The following is a 17,378-nucleotide window of genomic DNA, read 5'->3' on the forward strand; positions in this document are numbered from 1 at the left end:
TCGACTCCCACCACGTGTGCACGTGGGACAGCCCTGTGGGAAAGCCTCGTGGGAAAGCCTCGTGGGAAAGACTCGTGGGAAAATCATAGATCCTTTGATGCACGTGGCGGACTGCTTGACACTGCTGCTACCGCTCTGGAGGAAAGCGCAAGTGCATGTCCGCATCCCAGACGAGGACTGACTCCCCTGGGGAGACTCCAGAAGTACCCCAAGATCCATGTCAGCACTGAGAGGAATCCTCAGGTTCCGGCCCCGACTCCATACAAGGTCTTAGGCCCCGGCATCGACGGGAGAGGAATCCCGAGATGCCCCCGAGGAAGTCGCATTGGGACTGGCCTTTCTTGAGGCCACCAGAGCGGGTCCCTGAGGTCCCCGTCGTAAGTCGAGAGCACCTGCCGCAACTCGAGAAAATCCAGGAGATTTTGCCCTCCAGGCGAGATGAGGCCCATTTCCGCTGAGGCTTCTCGAGGCCAATCACATCTAACCACTGGAACTTCCAAACGGTCCTTCACACCCTTGCTGCAACTCACGAAGTTTCCCGACATACCCGTCTCCACTCGAGAGGAAGCACGTGGGGTAACGCAAACATACAGGGGAGCCCGATTTCCGCCTCCTAGCTCGAGATGAGGGATCCTTTCCCTGTTTCGTAGGGAAAGAATTCCCGGCGTTCCCGTCGCATCTCAAGAGGAGGCGCTCTCCACAGGAAAGGCGAGAGGAACTCCAGGGTCGTGCCACCATTCCAAGAGTCCCCCAGATGTGTCAGTCCATTCCAGAGGAACCTGTTTTCCCTGCACTGCCTTGACGTTCAAGCCGAGGATCGAGTCCCACCACGTGTGCACGTGGGACAGCCCTGTGGAAAGCCTCGTGGGAAAGACTCGTGGGAAAGACTCGAGGGAAAACCATAGATCCTTTGATCCACGCGGCGGACTGCGTGACACTGCTGCTACCGCTCTGGAGGAAAGCGCAAGTGCATGCCCGCATTCGAGACGAGGACTGACTCCCCTGGGGAGACTCCAGAAGTACCCCAAGATCAATGTCAGCACTGGAGAGGAATCCTCAGGTTCCGGCCCCGACTCCACACAAGGGCTTAGGCCCCGGCAACGACGGGAGAGGAATCCCGAGAGGCCCCCGAGGAACTTGCATGGGGACTGGCCTTTCCTGAGGTCACCAGAGCGGGTCCCTGAGGTCCTCATCGTAAGTCGAGAGCACCTGCCGCAACTCGAGAAAATCCAGGAGATTTTGCCCTCCAGGCGAGATGAAGCCCATTTCCGCTGAGGCTTCTCGAGGCTAATCACATCTAACCACTTGAACTTCCAAAGGGTCCTTCACACCCTTGCTGCAACTCTAGAAGTTCCCCGACATACCCGTCTCCACTCGAGAGGAAGTACGAGGGTCCCGCACACATCCAGGGTAGCCCCGTTTCCGCCTCCTAGCTCGAGATGAGGGATCCTTTCCCTGTTTCGTAGGGAAAGAATTCCCGGCGTTCCCGTCGCATCTCAAGAGGAGGCGCTCTCCACAGGAAAGGCGAGAGGAACTCCAGGTTCGTTCCACCATTCCAAGAGTCCCCCAGATGTGTCAGTCCATTCCAGAGGAACCTGTTTTCCCTGCACTGCCTTGACGTTCAAGCCGAGGATCGACTCCCACCACGTGTGCACGTGGGACAGCCCTGTGGAAAGCCTCGTGGGAAAGCCTCGTGGGAAAGACTCGAGGGAAAACCATAGATCCTTTGATCCACGCGGCGGACTGCGTGACACTGCTGCTACCGCTCTGGAGGAAAGCGCAAGTGCATGCTCGCATTCGAGACGAAGACTGACTCCCCTGGGGAGACTCCAGAAGTACCCCAAGATCCATGTCAGCACTGGAGAGGAATCCTCAGGTTCCGGCCCCGACTCCACACAAGGTCTTAGGCCCCGGCATCGACGGGAGAGGAATCCCGAGAGGCCCCCGAGGAACTCGCATGGGGACTGGCCTTTCCTGAGGCCACCAGAGCGTGTCCCTGAGGTCCACGTCGTAAGTCGAGAGCACCTGACGCAACTCGAGAAAATCCAGGAGGTTTTGCCCTCCAGGCGATTTGAGGTCCATTTCCGCCGAGGGTTCTCGAGGCTGATCACATCTAACCACTGGAACTTCCAAAGGGTCCTTCACACCCTTGCTGCAACTCAAGCAATCCCGCGACTTACCCGTCTCCACTCGAGAGGAAGCACGTGGGGTCCCGCAAACATCCAGGGGAGCCCCGTTTCCGCCTCCTAGCTCGAGATGAGTGATCCTTTCCCTGTTTCGTAGGGAAAGAATTCCCGGCGTTCCCGTCGCATCTCAAGAGGAGGCGCTCTCCACACTAAAGGCGAGAGGAACTCCAGGGTCATGCCACCATTCCAAGAGTCCCCCAGATGTGTCAGTCCATTCCAGAGGAACCTGTTTTCCCTGCACTGCCTTGACGTTCAAGCCGAGGATCGACTCCCACCACGTGTGCACGAGGGACAGCCCTGTGGGAAAGCCTCGTGGGAAAGCCTCGTGGGAAAGACTCGAGGGAAAACCATAGATCCTTTGATCCACGCGGTGGACTGCGTGACACTGCTGCTACCGCTCTGGAGGAAAGCGCAAGTGCATGCCCGCATTCGAGACGAGGACTGACTCCCCTGGGGAGACTCCAGAAGTACCCCAAGATCCATGTCAGCACTGGAGAGGAATCCTCAGATTCCGGCCCCGACTCCACACAAGGTCTTAGGCCCCAGCATCGCCGGGAGAGGAATGCCGAGAGGCCCCCGAGGAACTCGCATGGGGACTGGCCTTTCCTGAGGCCACAAGAGCGGGTCCCTGAGGTCCCCGTCGTAAGTCGAGAGCACATGCCGCAACTCGAGAAAATCCAGGAGGTTTTGCCCTCCAGGTGAGATGAGGCCCATTTCCGCTGAGGCTTCTCGAGGCCAATCACATCTAACCACTGGAACTTCCAAAGGGTCCTTCACACCCTTGCTGCAACTCAAAAAGTTCCCCGACATACCCGTCTCCACTCGAGAGGAAGCACGTGGGGTCCCGCACACATCCAGGGGAGCCCCGTTTCCGCCTCCTAGCTCGAGATGAGGGATCCTTTCCCTGTTTCGTAGGGAAAGAATTCCGGCGTTCCCGTCGCATCTCAAGAGGAGGCGCTCTCCACAGGAAAGGCGAGAAGAACTCCAGGGTCGTGACACCATTCCAAGAGTCCCGCAGATGTGTCAGTCCATTCCAGAGGAACCTGTTTTCCCTGCACTGCCTTGACGTTCAAGCCGAGGATCGACTCCCACCACGTGTGCACGTGGGACAGCCCTGTGAGAAAGCCTCGTGGGAAAGCCTCGTGGGAAAGACTCGAGGGAAAACCATAGATCCTTTGATTAACGCGGCGGACTACGTGACACTGCTGCTACCGCTCTGGAGGAAAGCGCAAGTGCATGCCCGCATTCGAGACGAGGACTGACTCCCCTTGGGAGACTCCAGAAGTACCCCAAGATCCATGTCAGCACTGGAGAGGAATCCTCAGGTTCTGGCTCCGACTCCACACAAGGTCTTAGGCCCCGGCATCGACGAGAGAGGAATCCCGAGAGGCCCCCGAGGAACTCGCATGGGGACTGGCCTTTCCTGAGGCCACCAGAGCGGGTCCCTGAGGTCCACGTCGTAAGTCGAGAGCACCTGCCGCAACTCGAGAAAATCCAGGAGGTTTTGCCCTCCAGGCGAGTTGAGGCCCATTTCCGCTGAGGCTTCTCGAGGCTGATCACATCTAACCACTGGAACTTCCAAAGGGTCCTTCACACCCTTGCTGCAACTCAAGCAGTCCCGCGACATACCAGTCTCCACTCGAGAGGAAGCACGTGGTGTCCCGCACACATCCAGGGGAGCCCCGTTTCCGCCTCCTAGCTCGAGATGAGTGATCCTTTCCCTGTTTCGTAGGGAAAGAATTCCCGGCGTTCCCGTCGCATCTCAAGAGGAGGCGCTCTCCACAGGAAAGGCGAGAGGAACTCCAGGTTCGTTCCACCATTCCAAGAGTCCCCCAGATGTGTCAGTCCATTCGAGAGGAACCTGTTTTCCCTGCACTGCCTTGACGTTCAAGCCGAGGATCGACTCCCACCACGTGTGCACGTGGGACAGCCCTGTGGAAAGCCTCGTGGGAAAGCCTCGTGGGAAAGACTCGAGGGAAAACCATAGATCCTTTGATCCACGCGGCGGACTGCGTGACACTGCTGCTACCGCTCTGGAGGAAAGCGCAAGTGCATGCTCGCATTCGAGACGAAGACTGACTCCCCTGGGGAGACTCCAGAAGTACCCCAAGATCCATGTCAGCACTGGAGAGGAATCCTCAGGTTCCGGCCCCGACTCCACACAAGGTCTTAGGCCCCGGCATCGACGGGAGAGGAATCCCGAGAGGGCCCCGAGGAACTCGCATGGGGACTGGCCTTTCCTGAGGCCACCAGAGCGGGTCCCTGAGGTCCACGTCGTAAGTCGAGAGCACCTGACGCAACTCGAGAAAATCCAGGAGGTTTTGCCCTCCAGGCGATTTGAGGACCATTTCCGCTGAGGGTTCTCGAGGCTGATCACATCTAACCACTGGAAATTCCAAAGGGTCCTTCACACCCTTGCTGCAACTCAAGCAATCCCGCGACTTACCCGTCTCCACTCGAGAGGAAGCACGTGGTGTCCCGCAAACATCCAGGGGAGCCCCGTTTCCGCCTCCTAGCTCGAGATGAGTGATCCTTTCCCTGTTTCGTAGGGAAAGAATTCCCGGCGTTCCCGTCGCATCTCAAGAGGAGGCGCTCTCCACAGGAAAGGCGAGAGGAACTCCAGGGTCGTGCCACCATTCCAAGAGTCCCCCAGATGTGTCAGTCCATTCCAGAGGAACCTGTTTTCCCTGCACTGCCTTGACGTTCAAGCCGAGGATCGACTCCCACCACGTGTGCACGAGGGACAGCCCTGTGGGAAAGCCTCGTGGGAAAGCCTCGTGGGAAAGACTCGAGGGAAAACCATAGATCCTTTGATCCACGCGGCGGACTGCGTGACACTGCTGCTACCGCTCTGGAGGAAAGCGCAAGTGCATGCCCGCAATCGAGACGAGGACTGACTCCCCTGGGGAGACTCCAGAAGTACCCCAAGATCCATGTCAGCACTGGAGAGGAATCCTCAGGTTCCGGCCCCGACTCCACACAAGGTCTTAGGCCCCGGCATCGACGGGAGAGGAATCCCGAGAGGCCCCCGAGGAACTCGCATGGGGACTGGCCTTTCCTGAGGCCACCAGAGCGGGTCCCTGAGGTCCCCGTCGTAAGTCGAGAGCACCTGCTGCAACTCGAGAAAATCCAGGAGGTTTTGCCCTCCAGGCGAGATGAGGCCCATTTCCGCTGAGGGTTCTCGAGGCCAATCACATCTAACCACTGGAACTTCCAAAGGGTCCTTCACACCCTTGCTGCAACTCAAGAAGTTCCCCCACATACCCGTCTGCACTCGAGAGGAAGCACGTGGTGTCCCGCACACATCCAGGGGAGCCCCGTTTCCGCCTCCTAGCTCGAGATGAGGGATCCTTTCCCTGTTTCGTAGGGAAAGAATTCCCGGCGTTCCCGTCGCATCTCAAGAGGAGGCGCTCTCCACAGGAAAGGCGAGAGGAACTCCAGGGTCGTGCCACCATTCCAAGAGTCCCCCAGATGTGTCAGTCCATTCCAGAGGAACCTGTTTTCCCTGCACTGCCTTGACGTTCAAGCCGAGGATCGACTCCCACCACGTGTGCACGTGGGACAGCCCTGTGGGAAAGCCTCGTGGGAAAGCCTCGTGGGAAAGACTCGAGGGAAAACCATAGATGCTTTGATTCACGCGGAGGACTGCGTGACACTGCTGCTACCGCTCTGGAGGAAAGCGCAAGTGCATGCCCGCATTCGAGACGAGGACTGACTCCCCTGGGGAGACTCCAGAAGTACCCCAAGATCCATGTCAGCCCTGGAGAGGAATCCTCAGGTTCCGGCCCCGACTCCACACAAGGTCTTAGGCCCCGGCATCGACGGGAGAGGAATCCCGAGAGGCCCCCGAGGAACTCGCATGGGGACTGGCCTTTCCTGAGGCCACCAGAGCGGGTCCCTGAGGTCCCCGTCGTAAGTCGAGAGCACCTGCCCCAACTCGAGAAAATCCAGGAGGTTTTGCCCTCCAGGCGAGATGAGGCCCATTTCCAAAGAGGCTTCTCGAGGCTAATCACATCTAACCACTGGAACTTCCAAAGTGTCCTTCACACCCTTGCTGCAACTCAAGAAGTTCCCCGACATACCCGTCTCCACTCGAGAGGAAGCACGTGGGTCCCGCACACATCCAGGTGAGCCCCGTTTCCGCCTCCTAGCTCGAGATGAGGGATCCTTTCCCTGTTTCGCAGGGAAAGAATTCCCGGCGTTCCCGTCGCATCTCAAGAGGATGGGCTCTCCACAGGAAAGGCGAGAGGAACTCCAGGGTCATGCCACCATTCCAAGAGTCCCCCAGATGTGTCAGTCCATTCCAGAGGAACCTGTTTTCCCTGCACTGCCTTGACGTTCAAGCCGAGGATCGACTCCCACCACGTGTGCACGTGGGACAACCCAGTGGGAAAGCCTCGTGGGAAAGCCTCGTGGGAAAGACTCGAGGGAAAACCATAGATCCTTTGATCCACGCGGTGGACTGCGTGACACTGCTGCTACCGCTCTGGAGGAAAGCGCAAGTGCATGCCCGCATTCGAGACGAGGACTGACTCCCCTGGGGAGACTCCAGAAGTACCCCAAGATCCATGTCAGCCCTGGAGAGGAATCCTCAGGTTCCGGCCCCGACTCCACACAAGGTCTTAGGCCCCGGCATCGACGGGAGAGGAATCCCGAGAGGCCCCCGAGGAACTCGCATGGGGACTGGCCTTTCCTGAGGCCACAAGAGCGGGTCCCTGAGGTCCCCGTCGTAAGTCGAGAGCACCTGCCGCAACTCGAGAAAATCCAGGAGGTTTTGCCCTCCAGGCGAGATGAGGCCCATTTCCGCTGAGGCTTCTCGAGGCCAATCACATCTAACCACTGGAACTTCCAAAGGGTCCTTCACACCCTTGCTGTAAATCAAGAAGTTCCCCGACATACCCGTCTCCACTCGAGAGGAAGCACGAGGGTCCCGCTCACATCCAGGGGAGCCCCGTTTCCGCCTCCCAGCTCGAGATGAGGGATCCTTTCACTGTTTTGTAGGGAAAGATTTCCCGGCGTTCCCTTCGCATCTCAAGAGGAGGCGCTCTCCACAGGAAAGGCGAGAGGAACTCCAGGTCGTGCCACCATTCCAGGAGTCCCCCAGATATGTCAGTCCATTCCAGAGGAACCTGTTTTCCCTGCACTGCCTTGACGTTCAAGCCGAGGATCGACTCCCACCACGTGTGCACGTGGGACAGCCCTGTGGGAAAGCCTCGTGGGAAAGCCTCGTGGGAAAGACTCGAGGGAAAACCATAGATCCTTTGATCCACGCGGCGGACTGCGTGACACTGCTGCTACTGCTCTGGAGGATAGCGCAAGTGCATGCCCGCATTCCAGACGAGGACTGACTCCCCTGGGGAGACTCCAGAAGTACCCCAAGATCCATGTCAGCACTGGAGAGGAATCCTCAGGTTCCGGCCCCGACTCCACACAAGGTCTTCGGCGACGGCATGGACGGGAGAGGAATCCCCAGTGGCCCCCGAGGAACTCGCATGGGGACTGGCCTTTCCTGAGGCCACCAGAGCGGGTCCCTGACGTCCCCGTCGTAAGTCGAGAGCACCTGCCGCAACTCGAGAAAATCCAGGAGGTTTTGCCCTCCAGGCGAGATGAGGCCCATTTCCGCTGAGGCTTCTCGAGGCCAATCACATCTAACCACTGGAACTTCCAAAGGGTCCTTCACACCCTTGCTGCAACTCAAGAAGTTCCCCGACATACCCGTCTCCACTCGAGAGGAAGCACGTGGGGTCCCGCAAACATCCAGGGGAGCCCCATTTCCGCCTCCTAGCTCGAGATGAGGGATCCTTTCCCTGTTTCGTAGGGAACGAATTCCCGGCGTTCCCGTCGCATCTCAAGAGGAGGCGCTCTCCACAGGAAAGGCGAGAGGAACTCCAGGGTCGTGCCACCATTTCTAGAGTCCCCCAGATGTGTCAGTCCATTCCAGAGGAACGTGTTTTCCCTGCACTAACTTGACGTTCAAGCCGAGGATCGAGTCCCACCACGTGTGCACGTGGGACAGCCCTGTGGAAAGCCTCGTGGGAAAGCCTCGTGGGAAAGACTCGAGGGAAAACCATAGATCCTTTGATCCACGCGGCGGACTGCGTGACACTGCTGCTACCGCTCTGGAGGAAAGCGCAAGTGCATGCCCGCATTCGAGACGAGGACTGACTCCCCTGGGGAGACTCCAGAAGTACCCCAAGATCCATGTCAGCACTGGAGAGGAATCCTCAGGTTCCGGCCCCGACTCCACACAAGGTCTTAGGCCCCTCATCGACGGGAGAGGAATCCCGAGAGGCCCCCGAGGAACTCGCATGGGGACTGGCCTTTCCTGAGGCCACCAGAGCGGGTCCCTGAGGTCCCCGTCGTAAGTCGAGAGCACCTGCCGCAACTCGGGAAAATCCAGGAGGATTTGCCCTCCAGGCCAGATGAGGCCCTTTTCCGCTGAGGCTTCTCGAGGCTAACCATATCTAACCACTGGAACTTCCAAAGGGTCCTTCACACCCTTGCTGCAACTCAAGCAGTTCCGCGACATACCCGTCTCCACTCGAGAGGAAGCACGTGGGGTCCCGCACACATCCAGGGGAGCCCCGTTTCCGCATCCTAGCTCGAGATGAGGGATCCTTTCCCTGTTTCGTAGGGAAAGAATTCCCGGCGTTCCCGTCGCATCTCAAGAGGAGGCGCTCTCCACAGGAAAGGCGAGAGGAACTCCAGGGTCGTGGCACCATTCCAGGAGTCCCCCAGATGTGTCAGTCCATTCCAGAGGAACCTGTTTTCCCTGCACTGCCTTGACGTTCAAGCCGAGGATCGACTCCCACCACGTGTGCACGTGGGACAGCCCTGTGGGAAAGCCTCGTGGGAAAGCCTCGTGGGAAAGCCTCGAGGGAAAACGATAGATCCTTTGATCCAGGCGGCGGACCGCGTGACACTGCTGCTACTGCTCTGGAGGAAAGCGCAAGTGCATGCCCGCATTCGAGACGAGGACTGACTCCCCTGGGGAGACTCCAGAAGTACCCCAAGATCCATGTCAGCACTGGAGAGGAATCCTCAGGTTCCGGCCCCGACTCCACACAAGGTCTTAGGCCCCAGCATCGCCGGGAGAGGAATGCCGAGAGGCCCCCGAGGAACTCGCATGGGGACTGGCCTTTCCTGAGGCCACAAGAGCGGGTCCCTGAGGTCCCCGTCGTAAGTCGAGAGCACATGCCGCAACGCGAGAAAATCCAGGAGGTTTTGCCCTCCAGGTGAGATGAGGCCCATTTCCGCTGAGGCTTCTCGAGGCCAATCACATCTAACCACTGGAACTTCCAAAGGGTCCTTCACACCCTTGCTGCAACTCAAAAAGTTCCCCGACATACCCGTCTCCACTCGAGAGGAAGCACGTGGGGTCCCGCACACATCCAGGGGAGCCCCGTTTCCGCCTCCTAGCTCGAGATGATGGATCCTTTCCCTGTTTCGTAGGGAAAGAATTCCGGCGTTCCCGTCGCATCTCAAGAGGAGGCGCTCTCCATAGGAAAGGCGAGAAGAACTCCAGGGTCGTGACACCATTCCAAGAGTCCCGCAGATGTGTCAGTCCATTCCAGAGGAACCTGTTTTCCCTGCACTGCCTTGACGTTCAAGCCGAGGATCGACTCCCACCACGTGTGCACGTGGAACAGCCCTGTGAGAAAGCCTCGTGGGAAAGCCTCGTGGGAAAGACTCGAGGGAAAACCATAGATCCTTTGATTAACGCGGCGGACTACGTGACACTGCTGCTACCGCTCTGGAGGAAAGCGCAAGTGCATGCCCGCATTCGAGACGAGGACGACTCCCCTTGGGAGACTCCAGAAGTACCCCAAGATCCATGTCAGCACTGGAGAGGAATCCTCAGGTTCTGGCTCCGACTCCACACAAGGTCTTAGGCCCCGGCATCGACGAGAGAGGAATCCCGAGAGGCCCCCGAGGAACTCGCATGGGGACTGGCCTTTCCTGAGGCCACCAGAGCGGGTCCCTGAGGTCCACGTCGTAAGTCGAGAGCACCTGCCGCAACTCGAGAAAATCCAGGAGGTTTTGCCCTCCAGGCGAGTTGAGGCCCATTTCCGCTGAGGCTTCTCGAGGCTGATCACATCTAACCACTGGAACTTCCAAAGGGTCCTTCACACACTTGCTGCAACTCAAGCAGTCCCGCGACATACCCGTCTCCACTCGAGAGGAAGCACGCGGTGTCCCGCACACATCCAGGGGAGCCCCGTTTCCGCCTCCTAGCTCGAGATGAGTGATCCTTTCCCTGTTTCGTAGGGAAAGAATTCCCGGCGTTCCCGTCGCATCTCAAGAGGAGGCGCTCTCCACAGGAAAGGCGAGAGGAACTCCAGGTTCGTGCCACCATTCCAAGAGTCCCCCAGATGTGTCAGTCCATTCCAGAGGAACCTGTTTTCCCTGCACTGCCTTGACGTTCATGCCGAGGATCGACTCCCACCACGTGTGCACGTGGCACAGCCCTGTGGAAAGCCTCGTGGGAAAGACTAGTGGGAAAGACTCGAGGGAAAAACATAGATCCTTTGATCCACGCGGCGGACTGCGTGACACTGCTGCTACCGCTCTGGAGGAAAGCGCAAATGCATGCTCGCATTCGAGACGAAGACTGACTCCCCTGGGGAGACTCCAGAAGTACCCCAAGATCCATGTCAGCACTGGAGAGGAATCCTCAGTTTCCGGCCCCGAATCCACACAAGGTCTTAGGCCCCGGCATCGACGGGAGAGGAATCCCGAGAGGCCCCCGAGGAACTCGCATGGGGACTGGCCTTTCCTGAGGCCACCAGAGCGGGTCCCTGAGGTCCCCATCGTAAGTCGAGAGCACCTGCCGCAACTCGAGAAAATCCAGGAGGTTTTGCCCTCCAGGCGAGATGAGGCCCATTTCCGCTGAGGCTTCTCGAGGCCAATCACATCTAACCACTGGAACTTCCAAAGGGTCCTTCACACCCTTGCTGCAACTCAAGAAGTTCCCCGATATACCCGTCTCCACTCGAAAGGAAGCACGTGGGGTCCCGCAAACGTCCAGGGCAGCCCCATTTCCGCCTCCTAGCTCGAGATGAGGGATCCTTTCCCTGTTTCGTAGGGAAAGAATTCCCGGCTTTCCCGTCGCATCTCAAGAGGAGGCGCTCTCCACAGGAAAGGCGAGAGGAACTTCAGGGTCGTGCCACCATTCCAAGAGTACCCCAGATGTGTCAGTCCATTCCAGAGGAACCTGTTTTCCCTGCACTGCCTTGACGATCAAGCCGAGGATCGAGTCCCACCACGTGTGCACGTGGGACAGCCCTGTGGAAAGCCTCGTGGGAAAGCCTCGTGGGAAAGACTTGAGGGAAAACCATAGATCCTTTGATCCACGAGGCGGACTGCCTGACACTGCTGCCACTGCTCTGGAGGAAAGCGCAAGTGCATGCCCGCATTCGAGACGAGGACTGACTCCCCTGGGGAGACGCCAGAAGTACCCCAAGATCCATGTCAGCACTGGAGAGGAATCCTCAGGTTCCGGCCCCGACTCCACACAAGGTCTTAGGCCCCAGCATCGACGGGAGAGGAATCCCGAGAGGCCCCCGAGGAACTCGCATGGGGACTGGCCTTTCCTGAGGCCACCAGAGCGGGTCCCTGAGGTCCCCGTCGTAAGTCGAGAGCACCTGCCGCAACTCGAGAAAATCCAGGAGGTTTTGCCCTCCAGGCGAGATGAGGCCCATTTCCGCTGAGGCTTCTCGAGGCCAATCACATCTAACCACTGGAACTTCCAAAGGGTCCTTCACACCATTGCGGCAACTCAAGAAGTTCCCCGACATACCCGTCTCCACTCGAGAGGAAGCACGTGGTGTCCCGCACACATCCAGGGGAGCCCCGTTTCCGCCTCCCAGCTCGAGATGAGGGATCCTTTCCCTGTTTCGTAGGGAAAGAATTCCCGGCGTTCCCGTCGAAACTCAAGAGGAGGCGCTCTCCACAGGAAAGGCGAGAGGAACTCCAGGGTCGTGCCACCATTCCAAGAGTCCCCCAGATGTGTCAGTCCATTGCAGAGGAACCTGTTTTCCCTGCACTGCCTTGACGTTCAAGCCGAGGATCGACTCCCACCACGTGTGCACGTGGGACAGCCCTGTGGGAAAGCCTCGTGGGAAAGCCTCGTGGGAAAGACTCGAGGGAAAACCATAGATCCTTTGATCCACGCGGCGGACTGCGTGACACTGCTGCTACCGCTCTGGAGGAAAGCGCAAGTGCATGCCCGCATTCGAGACGAGGACTGACTCCCCTGGGGAGACTCCAGAAGTACCCCAAGATCCATGTCAGCACTGGAGAGGAATCCTCAGGTTCCGGCCCCGACTCCACACAAGGTCTTAGGCCCCGGCATCGACGGGAGAGGAATCCCCAGAGGCCCCCGAGGAACTCGCATGGGGACTGGCCTTTCCTGAGGCCACCAGAGCGGGTCCCTGAGGTCCCCGTCGTAAGTCGAGAGCACCTGTCGCAACTCGAGAAAATCAGGGAGGTTTTGCCCTCCAAGCTAGATGAGGCCCATTTCTGCTGAGGCTTCTGGAGGCTAATCACGTCTAACCACTGGAACTTCCGAAGGGTCCTTCACACCCTTGCTGCAACTCAAGAAGTTCCCCGACATACCCGTCTCCACTCGAGAGGAAGCACGAGGGTCCCGCACACATCCAGGGGATCACCGTTTCCGCCTCCCAGCTCGAGATGAGGGATCCTTTCACTGTTTTGTAGGCAAAGATTTCCCGGCGTTCCCTTCGCATCTCAAGAGGAAGCGCTCTCCACAGGAAAGGCGAGAGGAACTCCAGGTCGTGCCACCATTCCAGGAGTCCCCCAGATGTGTCAGTCCATTCCAGAGGAACCTGTTTTCCCTGCACTGCCTTGACGTTCAAGCAGAGCATCGACTCCCAACACGTGTGCACGTGGGACATCCCTGTGGGAAAGCCTCGTGGGAAAGCCTCGTGTGAAAGACTCGAGGGAAAACCATAGATCCTTTGATCCAGGCGGCGGACTGCGTGACACTGCTGCTACTGCTCTGGAGGATAGCGCAAGTGCATGCCCGCATTCGAGACGAGGACTGACTCCCCTGGGGAGACTCCAGAAGTACCCCAAGATCCATGTCAGCACTGGAGAGGAATCCTCAGGTTCCGGCCCCGACTCCACACAAGGTCTTAGGCCCCGGCATCGACGGGAGAGGAATCCCGAGAGGCCCATGAGGAAGTCGAATGGGGACTGGCCTTTCCTGAGGCCACCAGAGCGGGTCCCTGAGGTCCCCGTCGTAAGTCGAGAGCACCTGCCGCAACTCGAGAAAATCCAGGAGGTTTTGCCCTCCAGGCGAGATGAGGCCCATTTCCGCTGAGGCTTCTCGAGGCTAATCACATCTAACCACTGGAACTTCCAAAGGGTCCTTCACACCCTTGCTGCAACTCAAGAAGTTCCCCGACATACCCGTCTCCACTCGAGAGGAAGCACGTGGGGTCCCGCACACATCCAGGGGAGCCCCGTTTCCGCCTCCTAGCTCGAGATGAGGGATCCTTTCCCTGTTTCGTAGGGAAAGAATTCCCGGCGTTCCCGTCGCATCTCAAGAGGAGGCGCTCTCCACAGGAAACGGGAGAGGAACTCCAGGGTCGTGGCACCATTCCAAGAGACCCCCAGATGTGTCAGTCCATTCCAGAGGAACCTGTTTTCCCTGCACTGCCTTGATGTTCAAGCCGAGGATCGACTCCCACCACGTGTGCACGTGGGACAGCCCTGTGGGAAAGCCTCGTGGGAAAGACTCGAGAGAAAACCACAGATCCTTTGATCCACGCGGTGGACTGCGTGACACTGCTGCTATCGCTCTGGAGGAAAGCGCAAGTGCATGCCCGCATTCGAGACGAGGACTGACTCCCCTGGGGAGACTCCAGAAGTACCCCAAGATCCATGTCAGCACTGGAGAGGAATCCTCAGGTTCCGGCCCCGACTCCACACATGGTCTTCGGCGCCGGCAACGACGGGAGAGGAATCCCCAGAGGCCCCCGAGGAACTCGCATGGGGACTGGCCTTTCCTGAAGCCACCAGAGCGGGTCCCTGACGTCCCCGTCGTAAGTCGAGAGCCCCTGCCGCAACTCGAGAAAATCCAGGAGGTTTTGCCCTCAAGGCGAGATGAGGCCCATTTCCGCTGAGGGTTCTCGAGGCCAATCACATCTAACCACAGGAACTTCCAAAGGGTCCTTCAAACCATTGCTGCAACTCAAGAAGTTCCGCGACATACCCGTCTCCACTCGAGAGGAAGCACGTGGGGTCCCGCACACATCCAGGGGAGCCCCGTTTCCGCCTCCTAGCTCGAGATGAGGGATCCTTTCCCTGTTTCGCAGGGAAAGAATTCCCGGCGTTCCCGTCGCATCTCAAGAGGAGGCGCTCTCCACAGGAAAGGAGAAGGGAACTCCAGGGTCGTGCCACCATTCCAAGAGTCCTCCAGATGTGTCAGTCCATTCCAGAGGAACCTGTTTTCCCTGCACTGCCTTGACGTTCAAGCCAAGGATCGACTCCCACCACGTGTGCAAGTGGGACAGCCCTGTGGGAAAGCCTCGTGGAAAAGCCTCGTGGGAAAGACTCGAGGGAAAACCATAGATCCTTTGATCCACGCGGCGGACTGCGTGACACTGCTGCTACCGCTCTGGAGGAAAGCGCAAGTGCATGCGCGCATTCGAGTCGAGGACTGACTCCCCTGAGGAGACTCGAGAAGTACCCCAAGATCCATGTCAGCACTGGAGCGGAATCCTCAGGTTCCGGCCCCGACTCCACACAAGGTCTTAGGCCCCGGCATCGACGGGAGAGGAATCCCGAGAGGCCCCCGAGGAACTCGCATGGGGACTGGCCTTTCCTGAGGCCACCAGAGCGGGTCCCTGTGGTCCCGGTCGTAAGTCGAGAGCACCTGCCGCAACTGGAGAAAATCCAGGAGGTTTTGCCCTCCAGGCGAGATGAGGCCCATTTCCGCTGAGGCTTCTCGGGGCTAATCACTTCTAACCACTGGAACTTCCAAATGGTCCTTCACACCCTGGCTGCAACTCAAGAAGTTCCCCGACATACCCGTCTCCACTCGAGAGGAAGCACGTGGGGTCCCGCACACATCCAGGGGAGCCCCGTTTCCGACTCCTAGCTCGAGATGAGGGATCCTTTCCCTGTTTCTTAGGGAAAGAATTCCCGGCGTTCCCGTCACATCTCAAGAGGAGGCGCTCTCCTCAGGAAAGGCGAGAGGAAGTCCATGGTCGTGCCACCATTCCAAGAGTCCCCCAGATGTGTCAGTCCATTCCAGAGGAACCTGTTTTCCCTGCACTGCCTTGACGTTCAAGCCGAGGATCGACTCCCAACACGTGTGCACGTGGGACAGCCCTGTGGGAAAGCCTCGTGGGAAAGCCTCGTGGGAAAGACTCGAGGGAAAACCATAGATCCTTTGATCCACGCGGCGGACTGCGTGACACTGCTGCTACCGCTCTGCAGGAAAGCGCAAGTGCATGCCCGCATTCGAGACGAGGACTGACTCCCCTGGGGAGACTCCAGAAGTACCCCAAGATCCATGTCAGCACTGGAGAGGAATCCTCAGGTTCCGGCCCCGACTCCACACATGGTCTTAGGCCCCGGCATCGACGGGAGAGGAATCCGGAGACGCCCCCGAGGAACTCGCATGGGGCTGGCCTTTCCTGAGGCCACCAGAGCGGTTCCCTGAGGTCCCCGTCGTAAGTCGAGAGCTCCTGCCGCAACTCGAGAAAATCCAGGAGGTTTTGCCGTCCAGGCGAGATGAGGCCCATTTCCGCTGAGGCTTCTCGAGGCCAATCACATCTAACCACTGGAACTTCCAAAGGGTCCTACACACCCTTGCTGCAACTCAAGAAGTTCCCCGACATACCCGTCTCCACTCGAGAGGAAGCACGTGGGGACCCGCACACATCCAGGGGAGCCCCGTTTCCGCCTCCTAGCTCGAGATGAGGGATCCTTTCCCTGTTTCGTAGGGAAAGAATTCCCGGCGTTCCCGTCGCATCTCAAGAAGAGGCGCTCTCCACAGGAAAGGCGAGAGGAACTCCAGGGTCGTGACACCATTCCAAGAGTCCCCCAGATGTGTCAGTCCATTCCAGAGGAACCTGTTTTCCCTGCACTGCCTTGACGTTCAAGCCGAGGATCGACTCCCACCACGTGTGCACGTGGGACAGCCCTGTGGGAAAGCCTCGTGGGAAAGCCTCGTGGGAAAGACTCGAGGGAAAACCATAGATCCTTTGATCCACGCGGCGGACTGCGTGACACTGCTGCTACCGCTCTGGAGGAAAGCGCAAGTGCATGCCCGCATTCGAGACGAGGACTGACTCCCCTGGGGAGACTCCAGAAGTACCCCAAGATCCATGTCAGCACTGGAGAGGAATCCTCAGGTTCCGGCCCCGACTCCACACAAGGTCTTAGGCCCCGGCATCGACGGGAGAGGAATCCCGAGAGGCCCCCGTGGAACTCGCATGGGGACTGGCCTTTCCTGAGGCCACCAGAGCGGGTCCCTGAGGTCCCCGTCGTAAGTCGAGAGCACCTGCCGCAACTCGAGAAAATCCAGGAGGTTTTGCCCTCCAGGCGAGATGAGGCCCATTTCCGCTGAGGCTTCTCGAGGCCAATCACATCTGACCACTGGAACTTCCAAAGGGTCTTTCACACCCTTGCTGCAACTCAAGAAGTTCCCCGACATACCCGTCTCCACTCGAGAGGAAGCACGTGGTGTCCCGCACACATCCAGGGGAGCCCCGTTTCCGCCTCCTAGTTCGAGATGAGGGATCCTTTCCCTGTTTCTTAGGGAAAGAATTCCCGGCGTTCCCGTCACATCTCAAGAGGAGGCGCTCTCCTCAGGAAAGGCGAGAGGAAGTCCATGGTCGTGCCACCATTCCAAGAGTCCCCCAGATGTGTCAGTCCATTCCAGAGGAACCTGTTTTCCCTGCACTGCCTTGACGTTCAAGCCGAGGATCGACTCCCAACACGTGTGCCCGTGGGACAGCCCTGTGGGAAAGCCTCGTGGGAAAGCCTCGTGGGAAAGACTCGAGGGAAAACCATAGATCCTTTGATCCACGCGGCGGACTGCGTGACACTGCTGCTACCGCTCTGGAGGAAAGCGCAAGTGCATGCCCGCATTCGAGTCGAGGACTGACTCCCCTGGGGAGACTCCAGAAGTACCCCAAGATCCATGTCAGCACTGGA

This window comes from Ovis canadensis, chromosome 25, assembly GCF_042477335.2.
Source record: "Ovis canadensis isolate MfBH-ARS-UI-01 breed Bighorn chromosome 25, ARS-UI_OviCan_v2, whole genome shotgun sequence".
NCBI classification, from domain to species: Eukaryota; Metazoa; Chordata; class Mammalia; order Artiodactyla; family Bovidae; genus Ovis; species Ovis canadensis.